This window comes from Lissotriton helveticus, chromosome 6 (assembly GCF_964261635.1).
Source record: "Lissotriton helveticus chromosome 6, aLisHel1.1, whole genome shotgun sequence".
Classification (NCBI taxonomy): domain Eukaryota; kingdom Metazoa; phylum Chordata; class Amphibia; order Caudata; family Salamandridae; genus Lissotriton; species Lissotriton helveticus.
In genome coordinates this window covers 1130722279-1130744335 of record NC_136067.1, presented here as the reverse complement: position 1 = coordinate 1130744335, position 22057 = coordinate 1130722279, and the positions used below count along the sequence as shown (strand labels likewise).

General features: G+C 47.6%; 10 non-coding genes across 10 annotated transcripts; 7 read left to right on the top strand and 3 right to left on the bottom strand.

Moving 5' to 3' along the window:
* Positions 1-9179: 9179 nt before the first annotated feature.
* On the top strand, positions 9180-9286 carry LOC144765341 (U6 spliceosomal RNA). Its single transcript, XR_013597342.1, has one exon. It is a non-coding gene; the product is annotated as a U6 spliceosomal RNA (small nuclear RNA).
* Positions 9287-10306: 1020 nt separating this feature from the next.
* TRNAR-ACG (transfer RNA arginine (anticodon ACG)) lies at positions 10307-10379 on the bottom strand. The gene has a single exon. It is a non-coding gene; the product is annotated as a tRNA-Arg (tRNA).
* Positions 10380-11093: 714 nt separating this feature from the next.
* Positions 11094-11200, top strand: LOC144765335 (U6 spliceosomal RNA). The gene has a single exon (XR_013597336.1). It is a non-coding gene; the product is annotated as a U6 spliceosomal RNA (small nuclear RNA).
* A 1802-nt stretch (positions 11201-13002) lies between these two features.
* Positions 13003-13109, top strand: LOC144765170 (U6 spliceosomal RNA). The gene has a single exon (XR_013597179.1). It is a non-coding gene; the product is annotated as a U6 spliceosomal RNA (small nuclear RNA).
* Positions 13110-14867: 1758 nt separating this feature from the next.
* On the top strand, positions 14868-14974 carry LOC144765340 (U6 spliceosomal RNA). The gene has a single exon (XR_013597341.1). It is a non-coding gene; the product is annotated as a U6 spliceosomal RNA (small nuclear RNA).
* Positions 14975-15984: 1010 nt separating this feature from the next.
* TRNAR-ACG (transfer RNA arginine (anticodon ACG)) lies at positions 15985-16057 on the bottom strand. Its single transcript has one exon. It is a non-coding gene; the product is annotated as a tRNA-Arg (tRNA).
* A 710-nt stretch (positions 16058-16767) lies between these two features.
* LOC144765168 (U6 spliceosomal RNA) lies at positions 16768-16874 on the top strand. The gene has a single exon (XR_013597178.1). It is a non-coding gene; the product is annotated as a U6 spliceosomal RNA (small nuclear RNA).
* Positions 16875-18651: 1777 nt separating this feature from the next.
* Positions 18652-18758, top strand: LOC144764964 (U6 spliceosomal RNA). The gene has a single exon (XR_013596985.1). It is a non-coding gene; the product is annotated as a U6 spliceosomal RNA (small nuclear RNA).
* Positions 18759-20545: 1787 nt separating this feature from the next.
* On the top strand, positions 20546-20652 carry LOC144765291 (U6 spliceosomal RNA). The gene has a single exon (XR_013597294.1). It is a non-coding gene; the product is annotated as a U6 spliceosomal RNA (small nuclear RNA).
* A 1020-nt stretch (positions 20653-21672) lies between these two features.
* TRNAR-ACG (transfer RNA arginine (anticodon ACG)) lies at positions 21673-21745 on the bottom strand. The gene has a single exon. It is a non-coding gene; the product is annotated as a tRNA-Arg (tRNA).
* Positions 21746-22057: the final 312 nt, after the last annotated feature.

Sequence of the window (22057 nt, the reverse complement as noted above, 5' to 3'; positions counted from 1 at the left end):
GGAGCTCAACCGGACTTTGTTGGCTCCGTGGACGGCCGGACGCTCCTACACCCTTGGTCTCTCCGCTCCTACTGCCGATCTGTAGCGGCTTCCAGATCTGAGACTGGCACCACCTTCGCCCTTTTGGTCCTACATTTGCCTCCGCAGTCACCATTTTTACCCGTCAACAGGCGACCCGTACGGGTCCAGGATCCAAGATGGCCACCAAGCCTGAGAGTGGGAAGCGTGGGCCTAAACCGGGCGTTCGAGGGAGTGCTCTGCAAACAAACATTATGGACCGGTACACTCTAGCTAAGGGATCGCCGGGAGCGGTCGCTAAACCCTCGACGACAATGCTGGAGGACTCGTCGATCGAAGACGAGCCCTCGCTGCGAGATCTCATGGGTGCCATCACCGGTATGAAGGCCTCATTGGGGCAACAATATGAGGCCTTGACTCTCAAACTGGATACGGTGGCGATTGATGTCAATCTGATCAGGGCGGACTTGGCGAAGACAAACGAAAAGGTCAAATCCCTGGATCTTAAAACCTCTAGCCTGGTCACCGATGTCTCTGACTTACAGGCTGAAGTCGGGAATCTGAGGAAAGCCAATGATTACTACTCTGGACGCCTAGAGGACTATGAAAGCCGTGCCAGGCGCAATAACATCCGCCTGATTGGGGTCCCGGAATCATCGACCGCTGCCTCGACGGACCTATTGGTGGAAGACCTGGTGCTGAATCACTTGGCGCCCAAGGGTCTCAGCAAGTTCTTCGCTGTAGAACGTGCACATAGGATCCCCGGCGGCACACCTAAATCGGGTGCGAACCCCCGACCCATCATTGCGAGGATCTTTCATTTCCGGGACAGAGACGCTATCCTGCAGGCTTCGCGGCAGTCTGGTCCCATTGCCTTTGAGAACTCTACTGTCAGCTTCTATCCGGACTTTACACAACAGGTTCAGAAACAGAGGCTGGGGTTCCAAGGGGTCAAGAAGAGACTCCGGGAAAGGTCTATGAAGTATGCCATGCTCTTTCCGGCCCGTCTGCGGGTGGTACATAGGGATCGTACTTTTTTCTTCGACCATCCTGGGGTCGTGAGTGACTGGCTTGACACGCTGCCTACGGATCCTGAACCTTTTGAGGACTCTGGCAAGTCGGATCGGGCGGAAGGTGGCCCGACAGAGCAGGAGTAGCTGTTGACTTTGACCCCGTACCCTTCCTGTGGCTTTGAACTGTGCTATGTTTTGTTCTTAATGTTTGCAAGTAATAGTCTTTTTGGGGGTGGGTGGGGGGTGAACGGGTCCTTTCTCCTCCTGGGTTTTCTTTTCGTAGACTAGTTGGGTGGTTGGGCGACAGGCACACTGCAAGTTTATGGGGCTCTTTGGTCTTCAGCAGGGGTGTGGGGTGGGGGGTATAGTTGTTTTGACATTGTTGGGGGAACTGGGTTGTTTGTTTGAATTTTCTTGTTACTTGCAAGGCGAAGGAAGGGCGCACTCCTGTTTTTTGCGGTCGCTTTGGGTGTGGGGCGGGGGAGGGGCTGAACACGGGGATGGGGGGTAGGGGACTTCGGTTATTGTGTTGGAACGTGAACGGGTTGGGGGATGGCATTAAGAGGAGGGTGGTGTTGCAATTGCTGAGACGTTTGACTCCAGATGTCGTTTTACTGCAGGAGACTCATTTGCTCGGCAACAAGTGCTACGCTTTGAATAGGCGTGGTTATCGCCTTGTGGCGCACTCGGGTTTCACTTCGGGCTCTAGGGGGGTGGGCATTCTGGTTCGGACCTCCCTCCCCTTGGCCATAGATGATGTCATTCTGGATGATATGGGACGATACGCCGCCATTGTGGGGCGCTGGGAGGGGAAGGTTCTTATTTTGATTTCTGTGTACGTGCCCCCGGGCCTCCAGGCCACCACATTTGCTGATCTCAGTGGACTTATCCTGGGTCTCCCCGAGGGTCTGCTTTTGGTTGGGGGTGACTTTAATGCAGTGGTCTCGGGGATGCGTGATCGTCACCCTCCCAGGGAACTGCCGAAGGCCCAGACTTGGTTGAGTGACTTCCTGGAGACGCTGGGGCTCACTGATTGCTGGCGGTTGCTTCACCCAGGACAGTTGCAATATACCTATCATTCTGGTGCTCATGGTAGTCTCTCGAGGTTGGACCACGTATTACTGCCCTCGGCCCATGCATCCCTCATACGGGAAGTTAAACATCTGGCACGGGGCATCTCGGACCATTCTCCTCTTTGGCTGGTGGTTGATGCACGGCAGGGTTCGGCGGGCCGAGTGGCTCCGATCAACCCCTGGTATTTGAAGGACCCCAGGGTCAGGGGTGAGCTGGTTAAAGCACACGATTGTTATTTTGAGGAAAATGTGGGCTCTGTTTCCTCCCCTAGTTTACTTTGGGAAGCTTACAAGACGGTCATTCGTGGCCAGGCCCTCTCACTGATTGGTAGCGTGAAGTTGGCCAACCGTGCTGAGATGGTTCGACTTGAGGGGGAGGTCACGGCCCTGGAGGAGCGCTTGGAATCTGGGGTTACCGCTGAGGGGTTGCATCTACTGGAGTTGAAGCAACATGAATACAGAGCTCTGGTCACTGAAGCTGCTAAGGAAATGGGGAGGGAACAGCAGGGACGCTTGTATGATGTGGGTGATAAGGCTGGGAAACTGCTTGCTTGGTTGGATAAGAGGGAGAATGCAAGTCGTGTCGTCCCTATGATTGTTGCGGAGAATGGAGAGTGTTGTACAGACCCTGTTGATATTGTTGCATGTTTTGCCGATTATTTCCGCTAGGTGTACTCTCAGGTGTCTGATCGTTCAGAGCAGGACTCCTGCCTGCTATTGCGTGATATTGCACTTCCCTGATTGTCTGACATTGATAGAGATGCTCTGGATGCCCCGCCTACTGTGGACGAGATTGCCGCTGCTGTCCGTTCGGTCCGATCCGGCAAGGCCTCGGGCCCTAATGGGCTCCCCATTGAGCTATATAAACTGCGCCCGGATTCGCTAGCTCCTCATCTGCGCTCTATGTTTCTTGAGTCTTTGGAGGTGGGTTTTCTCCCGCCAGACCAGAGACTGGCCACTATTGTTGTCATTCACAAGGATGGTAAACCTCGGGATAGCTGTGCCTCTTTTCGGCCCATTTCGTTGATTAACGCGGAACCTAAAATCTTGGCCAGGTTGCTGGCGACACGTTTGGCGACCGTTATTGGGGAACTTATACCGCATCGTAATACGGCGCTTAACCTCCGAAGGTTGCATGGCGTCCTGGCACGGGCCGAGACGCTGCGTGAGCCCGCCATCTTGGCGTCCTTAGACGCTATGATGGCGTTTGACACAATAGTATGGCCGTATTTGTGGGCGGTTCTTGCTAAGTTTGGTTCGGTTCAGAGTTCGTTCGGTGGGTCAAATTGCTTTACGCCGGTCCCATGGCTCAGGTAGTGGTCAATGGTCGGGTCTCTGCGCCCTTTGCTCTGAGCAGAGGGACGCGACAGGGCTGTCCCTTGTCCCCCTTGTTGTTTGCTCTCGCCTTGGAACCGCTGGCGGCCTGGTTGAGGTGGGAACCATCCCTGAAGGGCATTAGGTGGAACTCGGGGTTTGAAGACCGTGTATCCCTCTACGCTGATGATATTCTGCTCTATCTTACATCACCCCGTAAATCCCTCATTGTACTGTTTGATGTCTTAGCGTCCTTCCGCAAAAACTCGGGTCTTGTCATCAACTGGTTGAAGTCCTGTATATACGTCCTGTCGGGTGCCGCCCCCCTTCTGCCAAGTGGTTGCCCTCAGGCCCGGACTGGCAATTCCGGGCACCGGGCAATCCCCCGGTCGGCTGGATGGGGCGGGGGCCGGTTTTATGACAGGGGGGCCGGTTTTGTTGCAGGGGCCGATGTGGACCCTGAACTGACCGACCGTGACGGGTCAGAATCAGTTTAGTAGTCCGACTGTTGACAAACTACTTGTACTCTGTGCCTCTCCTTGTGAAATGATTTAATTTAGGCTATTATTATCATTTGTTTATTAAAAATCTACCTGGCAGTGGCTGCACTATGATGACGCGCGCATCGGGCCTGGTGAATGTGATCATGCGCATTGGGGCGCGCTGAGTCACGCAATAAAAACGTGCGCATGACTGGTGGTGAGGCGAGGTCGAGGAGGCAGGCATCGGAGAGCCAGAGAGACAACTGAAAAAGAGAGGCACCCCGACCCCGTAATTTAATTATTTCTGCCGCCCACAGGTGAGTCTCCTGAGTGTCTGCCCAGTTGTATGCATGAAATTCTCTGATTATGGCACTGTCTGGGGGCGTCAAAAGCAAACCGTTAGGCCCCGGCCCGGTTCTGCAGGCAGTGCAGTGGATTTGTGAGCAAGCTGGAGGCGGCGCGAGGTGGTGATGGCTGGCCTGGCTCTAGGCAGGCTATGAGGTCGGAGCGTCCGGGTAATAAATCATTTGTGGCCTGAGGCCTACCATTTATTTGGGAGAAGCAGTTATGACGCACTTTTCGCCGATCTTAACTTTGGTGCATCAGCATCATCACAGTGGTGTAACCTTCACATGTATTATCCCTCATAGTCCGAGTGCACCCGCACCATTGAGTGTCATTGACGTCACAGAACACTTGTAAAGCAGCAGCAGCGCACCCAGGATTTTAATTACTAATGCTGGCGCTGCTAGTGATGTAGTGCAGTGGGTGTGAATGACGTGCTACTGGCAGCAGAAGCAGACTGGTGTACATGCAGTGTGACGTGGTGGAGATCTGTGAATCACAGATCCACCACGTCACATGCATGCACATCAGCCTGCTTCTGTGAGCTACTGTTGCCTCGATGCCTCATCCTCCTGCTTTGCCCTGAAACTCCACTAACTCATCTCCTGGCCTTCAATCAGCCAAAACGTCGTCACATAGAGGAGCTGTTCCCCCTCCCTCCCTGCGCCATTTGTGTGACCCTTTTACAGTAGGACCACAGGGCAGCCAGTAGGCCTCTACAAACCCATGATCTCTGAGGGCTTTGGGGAACTGTTTGCACAGCTCGGAGGGGGGCTGAGCAAAGACGCCTCCCAGGTGAGGTCAGTCATTGGGCAAGCACGCGCGTTCAGAGTTACTTCTGAAAAGTGATAGATTACCCAACAAGTAATCAGACGTGCAGCACCGATTACGGGAAGTGCCTTGTGTAAATGACTGATAACATTAGCATTGAATTTACACGAATAGGTGCAGGTTCGAGGGTCAGTAAAGAAAATCCTTTTAGCACATAAATGGCATTCCAATGAGCTGATTGGCCTGTGTGTGACAAATAGGAAGGAACTGCCCATCACAAGCAATAGAAATTAAAACAATCCCCTTAGAAACCTACAAAACATATCGCCCCATTACAATGGAGCATATCAATTAAGTGAAGGTATCCCACGTGTGGCGTATTTATGTAGCCCTAATATCACCTGGTTCATATTTTATGCACAATGTGGCATCAAAATGTGACAGACGATTTTTCAAGATTCCAAGGTCCATGCATGAGCGGCTTACCCAGCCCAGATGTTTGCTTTGCGTTATAAGATCCAGTGTAGTTTTTGAATAAAAAGGGCTTATAGGCCCAGAATGCAATGCCTGTGAAACTTGAGTCCTATGGAGGTACGAGGGCAGGGCCTGCACTAGAAAGGGAGGGAATGGAGTTTAGGGTGGAGGGGTTGTTAGTGGTGATCTCACAGCTAAGATTGCCACCTACATGCATGACATTGAACTGTTTGCAGCCCTGGGCATTTAACTACAAAGCATTGGTATTAAGCATGTTAGTCTATCTAGTTCAATTAGAGAAAATGAAGACTGCAACACCCAGAATGCATTACATTTTCACATGAAAGCCCAGTATTGGAATCTTTGTGATGTCATGGGGAGAGGTCACCATGCTAACTGCTAAAGACGTGAGCCCCCCAGAGGGTACTTTTGAACTCAAGAGATGCAGCAGGAATAATTTTGATGATGATGGCTTCCTCGCCTGTTTTGGTTTCCACACAGGACCACACTTCACCAGTTAAGACAATTGAATATGTAATGAAAAATGTGCTGTAAAATGCACCATTTTGGTCTGTCGTTTTCCAAAATTTCTTCCCCAAATCCCCCTAGTAGTGGTTGGGCTCGTTGGCTGCGCTCGCTCGCCACGCGCAGGACGGGGGCTGGCCTGGCAATATTTGCCAGGGCTGCTTTCAGTTCCCAGTCCGGCCCTGGTTGTCCTATCGCGATTGTGAAAGATGGCTTTAAATACCTGGGCATTTTTATCACGCTGAGCCCTGCACTGCGGTTTGACCGTAACTTACTGCCCCCTCTTCAGCGCCTTCGGGCGAATGTGGTCGCTTGGGGGAAACTTCCTCTCTCTCCCCTGGGTAGAGCGGCATTGTTTAAGATGATGTCACTGCCCCGCTTCCTCTACGCTTTGCAAAACACACTTGACGTCGTCCCGGCTACATACTTCCGTGAGGTTGAAAGTTTACAGAGGCAACTGGTGTGGGGGGGTAGGCCCCGGATCGCCATTGCTAAATTGTCGCTCCCGTGGTACGACGGTGGAATTGCTTTACCTGATATCCGTCGCTATTATTGGGCGTCTCAACTGGGGGCGATAAATCATTGCATGTATGGCCCTTTGCCGAATCCGGCCTTCGAGATGGACAAATGGTTGTTACCGGGGGGCGACTTCAATAGAGCCCTCTACTCGAAACTCACCCCTCGCAACGTGACGGGCCCCACCAGGACTGCCGTCCAGGTGTGGCGACATGCTTCCATGGCGCTTGGGTGGACTGGTAGATTGACTCGTGCCACCCCCCTGTACGCATCTGATAGACTTGGCTCACTTTGGCAGTTCCGGGGGTTTGATAGGTGGGACTTGATTGGTATCAGCAGGATTGATGATGTCTGGACTAAGGGGAGAATGAAGACGTTCGAGGACTTGAAAACCGAGTACGCTTTGAGCGATCGTGAATTTTTTCGCTATGCGCAGGTCCGCCACGCGGTGCTCTCGGTCTTCCCTTCGGGTGTGGAGATACCGGAGTCGTCCCCGCTTGAAGATAGGGTACTGGACGGACATGTTCCTGATAGTACGATTTCGCTTATTTATAAAAAATTAATCAACTCCAGGTCTGATCTCCTGATTCGCCTTAGAGAGGTCTGGACTGGTGATGGGCTGGAGCTGGACGATGAGGACTGGCAGGCGGCGATCTCCTCCCCTAAAGAGGTGGCCATCCAGGCGCGCCTTAGATTTGTGCAACTTAAAATCCTGCATAGAGTGTATGTCACTGGTCCCCGTTTGGTACACATGGGCTTCTCTGTGGATGGTTTGTGTCGGCGTGGATGCGGTCTCCTGGGCACCTTTTTACATATCATTTGGGAGTGCCCTGAGATAGTGCGATTCTGGTCCCGTGTGCACGAGGTGATGAGTGAGGTTACGGGGGTGCGATCGATGCCGGAAGCTAGGAGATGCCTGCTGAATGTATTGGAACCGAATGATTACTCCGTGTCGCAGCTTCGGTGGGTGACCTTGGGCAATATGATTGCCAAAAGAGACATTGCGCAACTGTGGGGCGCTCAGGGCCCGCCCGGGATTCGGAAATGGAAACAAAACATGGACTGGTGCATGTTCAGAGAAAAAACTGTATATATTTCTCGAGGTACCCCCCGAAAATGGGGGAAGATATGGACTCAATGGAACACTTACCGTGGTGATATATGTGCCCCTCCTCTTCCTGACCCAGATGTAGCACCCACGTCCCCGTAACCCGAGGGTTCCTTCACATGCTATTGTATACTGGTTGCAATTTGTCTCTTCTGCCCCCCCCCCTTGTGTGATTCTTTCTCGATGGAACAAATGCTTATGGTATTGCCCTTCCCGCTCCGCCACCGTGTACTGCAACGTTGTATATACTGATGTCTCTTTTTCCTCTCTCCTTGCAAGTTGTTTGTGTTTGTGTTATAAAATCAATAAAAAGTTTCAACAAAAAAAAATAATAATGGACCAACTTTCTCTCTCTCCTTAGCTGTGCTTCTGCCTGGCTACTGGGGCTACCAGTTGTAAGCCTGCAGCCCACAAGGAGCTGGTTTGTCCCTCTCACACATGGAAATGGGTAAGCATTCAATTGCACACACCTGCCTGCGTCCACAGACCCTTGCACACACACTTTTGTCAACAAGCTTTTTTTGTAGTTAAGTGAATCAGGGACCCATGTTGAAATACAAAAGCAGCACACCACGTGACGGCCATCACATAGAGTCCAGCAGCAAATGGGAAACGTTTAACTAGCCGTGGTCCTATTACTGCAGCTCTACCGTGGAACATCTGCTGGATGAGTCCTCCTGGAGAATATTGAACCTACAACAAGTCTGAGGTAAATAAGATTCCACAGGAATATAATGAAACAGGGACCTACAACTCTTCCGAGCCAGATAGCAGTCGAACCTACAATCTTCTGATCCGTAGTCAGACGCGTTATCCATTGCGCCACTGGCCCTATGTAGACATACCCATCCTTTTGTCCTTAAGAGGGCTAGAAAGTGTGTGTGTGTGAAGGCACAAGGAAACCCATCTGACCTCCTGAAAGTCTTTTCTGTGAGGGTTTCCTAAGTTGTACAAAGGACTTTAGGAGAAGGAAAGACCTAAAATCTAGGCGAAATGGTTCTAGATCCAAGGAAATCTTTTAGATCAGGCTCAGTTTCTTAAATAGTCTACATTAACATAATCAGGTCCAGGTCTGTGTGGGGCTGAGCTTGTGAACTCCTTAGTAATTAGGCGGATACAACAAAAAGGGGTTTAATATTACAATACAGGTGAAAATTCAGACACCTTGTCGTAGGCTCACCTTGTCCTGGGACCCAAGCATGCTGCCTTTCCACTCTCAGAGCACTTCACCTAACCTACTGTGCAGCTGTTTCACCTTTAATATCACTGTTCCACAGGCAGCGTGATGTCACAATGCTCCTTGTCTGTAGCCCAAACCATGAGCCTTTGCAACCCTGACATAATCTACATACTTACGGTGTGTGAAGTCTTGGACCACAAATACAGTGAAGAATAATAGATTGCTACTCTTCAGACATGTTTGCCCATTGGGTCAGATTTGAATGCTTACTGGCCATCTGAGCATCTCTGCCAGGCCACCCTATGTCTAGAGACTGTAGATTTAGAGAGTTTATAAACATTGTCAGTTCATCAATAAAGTGTGGTCGCTTCGGCAGCACATATACTAAAATTGGAACGATACAGAGAAGATTAGCATGGCCCATGCGCAAGGATGACATGCAAATTCGTGAAGCGTTCCATATTTTAAACAGTTTTTAGGCGAGAAATCTTTTTTGTTTTCAAGACTAATTAAAATATTAAAGCAGGTTCCAGTCCTGTGTCATGTAATATGTATTTTTCAATTAGTCTCTCCTCAACATTTTTAATGTATTTGCCTTGCAGTAAAAAAGGTGCGCTCTATGTCCAGCTGCATTTAGCAAGGAAGCCTGCAGGACTTCTGGGACTTTTCTTTCTCTTTTTCAGCCTCCCTGTCATTATTCTTCACCACCCCTAAATCTATACTGCTACCAGTGATGAGTTGCTTTGTGGGAAGCAGGACAAAGAGAAGGGCAGGGCCTATGCAAATGATGGCCTCAGGGATGTCTGGGAGTCCCTTTCAGCAGTACTGTTAAAATCTGCCTTGCAACCAGATTGGTCGGGTAAGCTGAAAAACACCATGCCAGATTGGGCACCAGGTCTCTAGGCGCTTGGAAGACATATTGGGTCTACATCCCTCAGTTTCTGAGCTCCAAGAAATGTTCACCCTCCACCCTAATAGAGAGGTCTTGGCCGATCGTGGCCGAGAGGGGCTGAGAGGGGAAAAAGGTAGCAGGGCAAGATGCTCATGGTTCTGCTTTAATAATGGACCAACTTCCTCTCTCTCCTTAGCTGTGCTTCTGCCTGGCTACTGGGGCTTTCAGTTGTAAGCCTGCAGCCCACAAGGAGCTGGTTTGTCCCTCTCACACATGTAAATGGGTAAGCATTCAATTGCACACACCTCCCTGCGTCCACAGACCCTTGCACACACACTTTTGTCAACAAGCTTTTTTTGTAGTTAAGAGAATCAGGGACCCATGTTAAAATACAAAAGCAGCACACCACGTGACGGCCATCACATAGAGTCCAGCAGCAAATGGGAAACGTTTAACTAGCCGTGGTCCTATTACTGCAGCTCTACCGTAGAACATCTGCTGGATGAGTCCTCCTGGAGAATATTGAACATACAACAAGTCTGAGGTAAATAGGAATTAAACAGGAATATAATGAAACAGGGACCTACAACTCTTCCGAGCCAGATAGGAGTCGAACCTACAATCTTCTGATCCGTAGTCAGACGCGTTATCCTTTGCGCCACTGGCCCTATGTAGACATACCCATCCTTTTGTCCTTAAGAGGGCTAGAAAGTGTGTGTGTGTGTGTGTGAAGGCACAAGGAAACCCATCTGACCTCCTGAAAGTCTGTTCTGTGAGGGTTTCCTAAGTTGTACAAAGGACTTTAGGAGAAGGAAGGACCTAAAATCTAGGCGAAATGGTCCTAGATCCAAGGAAATCTTTTAGATCAGGCTCAGTTTCTTAAATAGTCTGCATTAACATAATCAGTTCCCGGTCTGTGTGGGGCTGAGCTTGTGAACTCCTTAGTAATTAGGCGGATACAACAAAAAGGGGTTTAATATTACAATACAGGTTAAAATTCAGACACCTTGTCGTAGGCTCACCTTGTCCGGGGACCCAGGCATGCTGCCTTTCCACTCTCAGAGCACTTCACCTAACCTACTGTGCAGCTGTTTCACCTTTAATATCACTGTTCCACAGGCTGCGCGATGTCACAATGCTCCTTGTCTGTAGCCCAAACCATGAGCCTTTGCAACCCTGACATAATCTACATACTTACGGTGTGTGAAGTCTTGGACCACAAATGCAGTGAAGAATAATAGATTGCTACTCTTCAGACATGTTTGCCCATTGGGTCAGATTTGAATGCTTACTGGCCATCTGAGCATCTCTGCCAGCCCACCCTATGTCTAGAGACTGTAGATTTAGAGAGTTTATAAACATTGTCAGTTCATCAATAAAGTGTGCTCGCTTCGGCAGCACATATACTAAAATTGGAATGATACAGAGAAGATTAGCATGGCCCATGCGCAAGGATGACACGCAAATTCATGAAGCGTTCGCTATTTTAAACAGTTTTTAGGAGAGAAATCTTTTTTGTTTTCAAGACTAATTAAAATAATAAAGCAGGTTCCAGTCCTGTGTCATGTAATATGTATTTTTCAATTAGTCTCTCCTCAACATTTTTAATGTATTTGCCTTGCAGTAAAAAAGGTGCGCTCTATGTCCAGCTGCATTTAGCAAGGAAGCCTGCAGGACTTCTGGGACTTTTCTTTCTCTTTTTCAGCCTCCCTGTCATTATTCTTCACCACCCCTAAATCTATACTGCTACCAGTGATGAGTTGCTTTGTGGGAAGCAGGACAAAGAGAAGGGCAGGGCCTATGCAAATGATGGCCTCAGGGATGTCTGGGAGTCCCTTTCACAGTACTGTTAAAATCTGCCTTGCAACCAGATTGGTCGGGTAAGCTGAAAAACACCATGCCAGATTGGGCACCAGGTCTCTAGGCGCTTGGAAGACATATTGGGTCTACATCCCTCAGTTTCTGAGGTCCAAGAAATGTTCACCCTCCACCCTAATAGAGAGGTCTTTGCCGATCGTGGCCAATCGTGGCTGAGAGGGGAAAAAGGTAGCAGGGCAAGATGCTCATGGTTCTGCTTTAATAATCGACCAACTTCCTCTCTCTCCTTAGCTGTGCTTCTGCCTGGCTACTGGGGCTACCAGTTGTAAGCCTGCAGCCCACAAGGAGCTGGTTTGTCCCTCTCACACATGTAAATTGGTAAGCATTCAATTGCACACACCTGCCTGCGTCCACAGACCCTTGCACACACACTTTTGTCATCAAGCTTTTTTTGTAGTTAAGAGAATCAGGGACCCATGTTGAAATACAAAAGCAGCACACCACGTGACGGCCATCACATAGAGTCCAGCAGCAAATGGGAAACGTTTAACTAGCCGTGGTCCTATTACTGCAGCTCTACCGTGGAACATCTGCTGGATGAGTCCTCCTGGAGAATATTGAACCTACAACAAGTCTGAGGTAAATAAGAATTCCACAGGAATATAATGAAACAGGGACCTACAACTCTTCCAAGCCAGATAGGAGTCGAACCTACAATCTTCTGATCCGTGGTCTGACACGTTATCCATTGCGCCACTGGCCCTATGTATACATACCCATCCTTTTGTCCTTAAGAGGGCTAGAAAGTGTGTGTGTGTGTGAAGGCACAAGGAAACCCATCTGACCTCCTGAAAGTCTGTTCTGTGAGGGTTTCCTAAGTTGTACAAAGGACTTTAGGAGAAGGAAGGACCTAATATCTAGGCGAAATGGTCCTAGATCCAAGGAAATCTTTTAGATCAGGCTCAGTTTCTTAAATAGTCTGCATTAACATAATCAGTTCCCGGTCTGTGTGGGGCTGAGCTTGTGAACTCCTTAGTAATTAGGCAGATACAACAAAAAGGGGTTTAATATTACAATACAGGTTAAAATTCAGACACCTTGTCGTAGGGTCAACTTGTCCGGGGACCCAGGCATGCTGCCTTTCCACTCTCAGAGCACTTCACCTAACCTACTGTGCAGCTGTTTCACCTTTAATATCACTGTTCCACAGGCAGCGTGATGTCACAATGCTCCTTGTCTGTAGCCCAAACCATGAGCCTTTGCAACCCTGACATAATGTACATACTTACGGTGTGTGAAGTCTTGGACCACAAATGCAGTGAAGAATAATAGATTGCTACTCTTCAGACATTTTTGCCCATTGGTTCAGATTTGAATGCTTACTGGCCATCTGAGCATCTCTGCCAGGCCACCCTATGTCTAGAGACTGTAGATTTAGAGAGTTTATAAACATTGTCAGTTCATCAATAAAGTGTGCTAGCTTCGGCAGCACATATACTAAAATTGGAACGATACAGAGAAGATTAGCATGGCCCCTGCGCAAGGATGACATGCAAATTCGTGAAGCGTTCCATATTTTAAACAGTTTTTAGGAGAGAAATCTTTTTTGTTTTCAAGACTAATTAAAATAATAAAGCAGGTTCCAGTCCTGTGTCATGTAATATGTATTTTTCAATTAGTCTCTCCTCAACATTTTTCATGTATTTGCCTTGCAGTAAAAAAGGTGCGCTCTATGTCCAGCTGCATTTAGCAAGGAAGCCTGCAGGACTTCTGGGACTTTTCTTTCTCTTTTTCTTTGTCATTATTCTTCACCACCCCTAAATCTGTACTGCCACCAGTGATGAGTTGTTTTGTGGGAAGCAGGACAAAGAGAAGGGCAGGGCCTATGCAAATGATGGCTGGGAGTCCCTTTCAGCAGTACTGTTAAAATCTGCCTTGCAACCAGATTGGTCGGGTAAGCTGAAAAACACCATGCCAGATTGGGCACAGGTCTCTAGGCGCTTGGAAGACATATTGGGTCTACATCCCTCAGTTTCTGAGCTCCAAGAAATGTTCACCCTCCACCCTAATAGAGAGGTATTGGCCGATCGTGGCTGAGAGGGAAAGAAGGTAGCAGGGCAAGATGCTCATGGTTCTGCTTTAATAATGGACCAACTTCCTCTCTCTACTTAGCTGTGCTTCTGCCTGGCTACTGGGGCTACCAGTTGTAAGCCTGCAGCCCACAAGGAGCTGGTTTGTCCCTCTCACACTGTAAATGGGTAAGCATTCAATTGCACACACCTGCCTGCGTCCACAGACCCTTGCACACACACTTTTGTCAACAAGCTTTCTTTGTAGTTAAGAGAATCAGGGACCCATGTTGAAATACAAAAGCAGCACACCACGTGACGGCCATCACATAGAGTCCAGCAGCAAATGGGAAACGTTTAACTAGCCGTGGTCCTATTACTGCAGCTCTACCGTAGAACATCTGCTGGATGAGTCCTCCTGGAGAATATTGAACCTACAACAAGTCTGAGGTAAATAGGAATATAATGAAACAGGGACCTACAACTCTTCCGAGCCAGATAGGAGTCGAACCTACAATCTTCTGATCCGTAGTCAGACGTGTTATCCGTTGCGCCACTGGCCCTATGTAGACATACCCATCCTTTTGTCCTTAAGAGGGCTAGAAAGTGTGTGTGTGAAGGCACAAGGAAACCCATCTGACCTCCTGAAAGTCTGTTCTGTGAGGGTTTCCTAAGTTGTACAAAGGACTTTAGGAGAAGGAAGGACCTAAAATCTAGGCGAAATGGTCCTAGATCCAAGGAAATCTTTTAGATCAGGCTCAGTTTCTTAACTAGTCTGCATTAACATAATCAGTTCCCGGTCTGTGTGGGGCTGAGCTTGTGAACTCCTTAGTAATTAGGCGGATACAACAAAAAGGGGTTTAATATTACAATACAGGTTAAAATTCAGACACCTTGTCGTAGGCTCACCTTGTCCGGGGACCCAGGCATGCTGCCTTTCCACTCTCAGAGCACTTCACCTAACCTACTGTGCAGCTGTTTCACCTTTAATATCACTGTTCCACAGGCAGCGTGATGTCACAATGCTCCTTGTCTGTAGCCCAAACCATGAGCCTTTGCAACCCTGACATAATCTACATACTTACGGTGTGTGAAGTCTTGGACCACAAATGCAGTGAAGAATAATAGATTGCTACTCTTCAGACATGTTTGACCATTGGGTCAGATTTGAATGCTTACTGGCCATCTGAGCATCTCTGCCAGGCCACCCTATGTCTAGAGACTGTAGATTTAGAGAGTTTATAAACATTGTCAGTTCATCAATAAAGTGTGGTCGCTTCGGCAGCACATATACTAAAATTGGAACGATACAGAGAAGATTAGCATGGCCCATGCGCAAGGATGACATGCAAATTCGTGAAGCGTTCCATATTTTAAACAGTTTTTCGGAGAGAAATCTTTTATGTTTTCAAGACTAATTAAAATATTAAAGCAGGTTCCAGTCCTGTGTCATGTAATATGTATTTTTCAATTAGTCTCTCCTCAACATTTTTAATGTATTTGCCTTGCAGTAAAAAAGGTGCGCTCTATGTCCAGCTGCATTTAGCAAGGAAGCCTGCAGGACTTCTGGGACTTTTCTTTCTCTTTTTCAGCCTCCCTGTCATTATTCTTCACCACCCCTAAATCTATACTGCTACCAGTGATGAGTTGCTTTGTGGAAAGCAGGACAAAGAGAAGGGCAGGGCCTATGCAAATGATGGCCTCAGGGATGTCTGGGAGTCCCTTTCAGCAGTACTGTTAAAATCTGCCTTGCAACCAGATTGGTTGGGTAAGCTGAAAAACACCATGCCAGATTGGGCACCAGGTCTCTAGGCGCTTGGAAGACATATTGGGTCTACATCCCTCAGTTTCTGAGCTCCAAGAAATGTTCACCCTCCACCCTAATAGAGAGGTCTTGGCCGATCGTGGCTGAGAGGGAAAAAGGTAGCAGGGCAAGATGCTCATGGTTCTGCTTTAATAATGGACCAACTTCCTCTCTCTCCTCAGCTGTGCTTCTGCCTGGCTACTGGGGCTACCAGTTGTAAGCCTGCAGCCCACAAGGAGCTGGTTTGTCCCTCTCACACATGTAAATTGGTAAGCATTCAATTGCACACACCTGCCTGCGTCCACAGACCCTTGCACACACACTTTTGTCATCAAGCTTTTTTTTGTAGTTAAGAGAATCAGGGACCCATGTTGAAATACAAAAGCAGCACACCACGTGACGGCCATCACATAGAGTCCAGCAGCAAATGGGAAACGTTTAACTAGCCGTGGTCCTATTACTGCAGCTCTACCGTGGAACATCTGCTGGATGAGTCCTCCTGGAGAATATTGAACCTACAACAAGTCTGAGGTAAATAAGAATTCCACAGGAATATAATGAAACAGGGACCTACAACTCTTCCGAGCCAGATAGGAGTCGAACCTACAATCTTCTGATCCGTGGTCAGATGCGTTATCCATTGCGCCACTGGCCCAATGTAGACATACCCATCCTTTTGTCCTTAAGAGGGCTAGAAAGTGTGTGTGTGTGTGAAGGCACAAGGAAACCCATCTGACCTCCTGAAAGTCTGTTCTGTGAGGGTTTCCTAAGTTGTACAAAGGACTTTAGGAGAAGGAAGGACCTAAAATCTAGGCAAAATGGTCCTAGATCCAAGGAAATCTTTTAGATCAGGCTCAGTTTCTTAAATAGTCTGCATTAACATAATCAGTTCCCGGTCTGTGTGGGGCTGAGCTTGTGAACTCCTTAGTAATTAGGCGGATACAACAAAAAGGGGTTTAATATTACAATACAGGTTAAAATTCAGACACCTTGTCGTAGGCTCAACTTGTCCGGGGACCCAGGCATGCTGCCTTTCCACTCTCAGAGCACTTCACCTAACCTACTGTGCAGCTGTTTCACCTTTAATATCACTGTTCCACAGGCAGCGTGATGTCACAATGCTCCTTGTCTGTAGCCCAAACCATGAGCCTTTGCAACCCTGACATAATGTACATACTTACGGTGTGTGAAGTCTTGGACCACAAATGCAGTTAAGAATAATAGATTGCTACTCTTCAGACATTTTTGCCCATTGGTTCAGATTTGAATGCTTACTGGCCATCTGAGCATCTCTGCCAGGCCACCCTATGTCTAGAGACTGTAGATTTAGAGAGTTTATAATCATTGTTAGTTCATCAATAAAGTGTGCTAGCTTCGGCAGCACATATACTAAAATTGGAACGATACAGAGAAGATTAGCATGGCCCCTGCGCAAGGATGACATGCAAATTCGTGAAGCGTTCCATATTTTAAACAGTTTTTAGGAGAGAAATCTTTTTTGTTTTCAAGACTAATTAAAATAATAAAGCAGGTTCCAGTCCTGTGTCATGTAATATGTATTTTTCAATTAGTCTCTCCTCAACATTTTTAATGTATTTGCCTTGCAGTAAAAAAGGTGCGCTCTATGTCCAGCTGCATTTAGCAAGGAAGCCTGCAGGACTTCTGGGACTTTTCTTTCTCTTTTTCAGCCTCCCTGTCATTATTCTTCACCACCCCTAAATCTGTACTGCCACCAGTGATGAGTTGTTTTGTGGGAAGCAGGACAAAGAGAAGGGCAGGGCCTATGCAAATGATGGCCTCAGGGATGTCTGGGAGTCCCTTTCAGCAGTACTGTTAAAATCTGCCTTGCAACCAGATTGGTCGGGTAAGCTGAAAAACACCATGCCAGATTGGGCACAGGTCTCTAGGCGCTTGGAAGACATATTGGGTCTACATCCCTCAGTTTCTGAGCTCCAAGAAATGTTCACCCTCCACCCTAATAGAGAGGTATTGGCCGATCGTGGCTGAGAGGGAAAGAAGGTAGCAGGGCAAGATGCTCATGGTTCTGCTTTAATAATGGACCAACTACCTCTCTCTACTTAGCTGTGCTTCTGCCTGGCTACTGGGGCTACCAGTTGTAAGCCTGCAGCCCACAAGGAGCTGGTTTGTCCCTCTCACACATGTAAATGGGTAAGCATTTAATTGCACACACCTGCCTGCGTCAACAGACCCTTGCACACACACTTTTGTCAACAAGCTTTCTTTGTAGTTAAGAGAATCAGGGACCCATGTTGAAATACAAAAGCAGCACACCACGTGACGGCCATCACATAGAGTCCAGCAGCAAATGGGAAACGTTTAACTAGCCGTGGTCCTATTACTGCAGCTCTACCGTAGAACATCTGCTGGATGAGTCCTCCTGGAGAATATTGAACCTACAACAAGTCTGAGGTAAATAGGAATATAATGAAACAGGGACCTACAACTCTTCTGAGTCAGATAGGAGTCAAACCTACAATCTTCTGATCCGTAGTCAGACGTGTTATCCGTTGCGCCACTGGCCCTATGTAGACATACCCATCCTTTTGTCCTTAAGAGGGCTAGAAAGTGTGTGTGTGAAGGCACAAGGAAACCCATCTGACCTCCTGAAAGTCTGTTCTGTGAGGGTTTCCTAAGTTGTACAAAGGACTTTAGGAGAAGGAAGGACCTAAAATCTAGGCCAAATGGTCCTAGATCCAAGGAAATCTTTTAGATCAGGCTCAGTTTCTTAACTAGTCTGCATTAACATAATCAGTTCCCGGTCTGTGTGGGGCTGAGCTTGTGAACTCCTTAGTAATTAGGCGGATACAACAAAAAGGGGTTTAATATTACAATACAGGTTAAAATTCAGACACCTTGTCGTAGGCGCACCTTGTCCGGGGACCCAGGCATGCTGCCTTTCCACTCTCAGAGCACTTCACCTAACCTACTGTGCAGCTGTTTCACCTTTAATATCACTGTTCCACAGGCAGCGTGATGTCACAATGCTCCTTGTCTGTAGCCCAAACCATGAGCCTTTGCAACCCTGACATAATCTACATACTTACGGTGTGTGAAGTCTTGGACCACAAATGCAGTGAAGAATAATAGATTGCTACTCTTCAGACATGTTTGCCCATTGGGTCAGATTTGAATGCTTACTGGCCATCTGAGCATCTTTGCCAGGCCACCCTATGTCTAGAGACTGTAGATTTAGAGAGTTTATAAACATTGTCAGTTCATCAATAAAGTGTGCTCGCTTCGGCAGCACATATACTAAAATTGGAACGATACAGAGAAGATTAGCATGGCCCCTGCGCAAGGATGACACGCAAATTCGTGAAGCGTTCCATATTTTAAACAGTTTTTAGGAGAGAAATCTTTTTTGTTTTCAAGACTAATTAAAATATTAAAGCAGGTTCCAGTCCTGTGTCATGTAATATGTATTTTTCAATTAGTCTCTCCTCAACATTTTTAATGTATTTGCCTTGCAGTAAAAAAGGTGCGCTCTATGTCCAGCTGCATTTAGCAAGGAAGCCTGCAGGACTTCTGGGACTTTTCTTTCTCTTTTTCAGCCTCCCTGTCATTATTCTTCACCACCCCTAAATCTATACTGCTACCAGTGATGAGTTGCTTTGTGGGAAGCAGGACAAAGAGAAGGGCAGGGCCTATGCAAATGATGGCCTTAGGGATGTCTGGGAGTCCCTTTCAGCAGTACTGTTAAAATCTGCCTTGCAACCAGATTGGTCGGGTAAGCTGAAAAACACCATGCCAGATTGGGCACCAGGTCTCTAGGCGCTTGGAAGACATATTGGGTCTACATCCCTCAGTTTCTGAGCTCCAAGAAATGTTCACCCTCCACCCTAATAGAGAGGTCTTGGCCGATCGTGGCCAGAGGGGCTGAGAGGGGAAAAAGGTAGCAGGGCAAGATGCTCATGGTTCTGCTTTAATAATGGACCAACTTCCTCTCTCTCCTTAGCTGTGCTTCTGCCTGGCTACTGGGGCTACCAGTTGTAAGCCTGCAGCCCACAAGGAGCTGGTTTGTCCCTCTCACACATGTAAATGGGTAAGCATTCAATTGCACACACCTGCCTGCGTCCACAGACCCTTGCACACACACTTTTGTCAACAAGCTTTCTTTGTAGTTAAGAGAATCAGGGACCCATGTTGAAATACAAAAGCAGCACACCACGTGACGGCCATCACATAGAGTCCAGCAGCAAATGGGAAACGTTTAACTAGCCGTGGTCCTATTACTGCAGCTCTACCGTAGAACATCTGCTGGATGAGTCCTCCTGGAGAATATTGAACCTACAACAAGTCTGAGGTAAATAGGAATATAATGAAACAGGAACCTACAACTCTTCCAAGCCAGATAGGAGTCGAACCTACAATCTTCTGATCCGTAGTCAGACGTGTTATCCGTTGCGCCACTGGCCCTATGTAGACATACCCATCCTTTTGTCCTTAAGAGGGCTAGAAAGTGTGTGTGTGAAGGCACAAGGAAACCCATCTGACCTCCTGAAAGTCTGTTCTGTGAGGGTTTCCTAAGTTGTACAAAGGACTTTAGGAGAAGGAAGGACCTAAAATCTAGGCGAAATGGTCCTAGATCCAAGGAAATCTTTTAGATCAGGCTCAGTTTCTTAACTAGTCTGCATTAACATAATCAGTTCCCGGTCTGTGTGGGGCTGAGCTTGTGAACTCCTTAGTAATTAGGCGGATACAACAAAAAGGGGTTTAATATTACAATACAGGTTAAAATTCAGACACCTTGTCGTAGGCTCACCTTGTCCGGGGACCCAGGCATGCTGCCTTTCCACTCTCAGAGCACTTCACCTAACCTACTGTGCAGCTGTTTCACCTTTAATATCACTGTTCCACAGGCAGCGTGATGTCACAATGCTCCTTGTCTGTAGCCCAAACCATGAGCCTTTGCAACCCTGACATAATCTACATACTTACGGTGTGTGAAGTCTTGGACCACAAATGCAGTGAAGAATAATAGATTGCTACTCTTCAGACATGTTTGCCCATTGGGTCAGATTTGAATGCTTACTGGCCATCTGAGCATCTCTGCCAGGCCACCCTATGTCTAGAGACTGTAGATTTAGAGAGTTTATAAACATTGTCAGTTCATCAATAAAGTGTGCTCGCTTCAGCAGCACATATACTAAAATTGGAACGATACAGAGAAGATTAGCATGGCCCATGCGCAAGGATGACATGCAAATTCGTGAAGCGTTCCATATTTTAAACAGTTTTTAGGAGAGAAATCTTTTTTGTTTTCAAGACTAATTAAAATATTAAAGCAGGTTCCAGTCCTGTGTCATGTAATATGTATTTTTCAATTAGTCTCTCCTCAACATTTTTAATGTATTTGCCTTGCAGTAAAAAAGGTGCGCTCTATGTCCAGCTGCATTTAGCAAGGAAGCCTGCAGGACTTCTGGGACTTTTCTTTCTCTTTTTCAGCCTCCCTGTCATTATTCTTCACCACCCCTAAATCTATACTGCTACCAGTGATGAGTTGCTTTGTGGGAAGCAGGACAAAGAGAAGGGCAGGGCCTATGCAAATGATGGCCTCAGGGATGTCTGGGAGTCCCTTTCAGCAGTACTGTTAAAATCTGCCTTGCAACCAGATTGGTCGGGTAAGCTGAAAAACACCATGCCAGATTGGGCACCAGGTCTCTAGGCGCTTGGAAGACATATTGGGTCTACATCCCTCAGTTTCTGAGCTCCAAGAAATGTTCACCCTCCACCCTAATAGAGAGGTCTTGGCCGATCGTGGCCGAGAGGGGCTGAGAGGGGAAAAAGGTAGCAGGGCAAGATGCTCATGGTTCTGCTTTAATAATGGACCAACTTCCTCTCTCTCCTTAGCTGTGCTTCTGCCTGGCTACTGGGGCTACCAGTTGTAAGCCTGCAGCCCACAAGGAGCTGGTTTGTCCCTCTCACACATGTAAATGGGTAAGCATTCAATTGCACACACCTCCCTGCGTCCACAGACCCTTGAACACACACTTTTGTCAACAAGCTTTTTTTGTAGTTAAGAGAATCAGGGACCCATGTTGAAATACAAAAGCAGCACACCACGTGACGGCCATCACATAGAGTCCAGCAGCAAATGGGAAATGTTTAACTAGCCGTGGTCCTATTACTGCAGCTCTACCGTAGAACATCTGCTGGATGAGTCCTCTTGGAGAATATTGAACCTACAACAAGTCTGAGGTAAATAGGAATTAAACAGGAATATAATGAAACAGGGACCTACAACTCTTCCGAGCCAGATAGGAGTCGAACCTACAATCTTCTGATCCGTAGTCAGACGCGTTACCCGTTGCGCCACTGGCCCTATGTAGACATACCCATCCTTTTGTCCTTAAGAGGGCTAGAAAGTGTGTGTGTGTGTGTGTGTGAAGGCACAAGGAAACCCATCTGACCTCCTGAAAGTCTGTTCTGTGAGGGTTTCCTAAGTTGTACAAAGGACTTTAGGAGAAGGAAGGACCTAAAATCTAGGCGAAATGGTCCTAGATCCAAGGAAATCTTTTAGATCAGGCTCAGTTTCTTAACTAGTCTGCATTAACATAATCAGTTCCCGGTCTGTGTGGGGCTGAGCTTGTGAACTCCTTAGTAATTAGGCGGATACAACAAAAAGGGGTTTAAT